Source organism: Gossypium arboreum, chromosome 7 (genome assembly GCF_025698485.1).
Source record: "Gossypium arboreum isolate Shixiya-1 chromosome 7, ASM2569848v2, whole genome shotgun sequence".
NCBI lineage: Eukaryota > Viridiplantae > Streptophyta > Magnoliopsida > Malvales > Malvaceae > Gossypium > Gossypium arboreum.
Window position 1 is genome coordinate 63942849 of NC_069076.1, and position 1082 is coordinate 63943930.

Sequence of the window (1082 nt, forward strand, 5' to 3'; positions counted from 1 at the left end):
AGAATTGAATTTCGGATAGGAAATTCTATTAAATTAGTGATTAATTAAGGTATAAGGACTAAATCAGAAAATTGGTAAAAGTTCAATTATTATGAATTATTAATAATTAGTAATAGAATAAATGGTTAAATATAAGATTAGTACCTGAACTTGTCAACTTCTCCCAGATTGGTACCTATAGTTTTTTTTGTTCCAGATTAGTATCCAAAATTTTTGTCCGTCCATTGGTTTTGTAACACCTCCTACCCGTATTCGTCATCGGAAATGGGTACGAGGCATTACCAGAGCTTATCGAATCATTATTAATTAGGGGAAAAAGTAAAACAAAGTAAACATGTAATATTTAATAAATTCGTATAACATGGTAATTAACTTACCATTTCTCTATATTCAACATACTTATGCAAAACATAATTATTCGAATTGATCATGAGCCCTAATATCTATTCTTATCACATTGTTAGTCATATAATTCATATAAATATCAAGAAACATGTATGAGGTCAACTTTCATTTCATATGCATATACTTTTACACATCATTTATTCACATAACTTATAACAACCATATCAATGTATTTTAAATACGCTTTCATAACGATTTGTCTTGATTTCAGACTATCTCATATTGGAGCTTTACTCATCAAATCATTTGAAATACTATCTTTATACAGATAGTACACTTGAGTTGCACAATTCTATAATTATGAACAAACACATTTATAAAATATATTCCGTGTTCATATATCATAGTCTCATGTCTCCATATATCAAATATATACCCATCATTTTCTTGTATTTCAGATAAATACATATAACCATACATAAGCATGCCATTCACTATTTCTTCCTATCTATCACAATTTCAAATGACAGATTCATGTGAATGAGCTCAATCATAACTATGAAAATACTTACCACATATTTTCCTCCTCCTCCTACTCTATTCCATATCCTTAATGTATATATCATGCTTCTAAGTAATATTATCTATAATTTCACTATTTACTTATATTTATATTCCAAAGCTGTCCATCCGTATCATAGTCACTAAATTATTTTTAACTTGAGCTATGGAGCTCC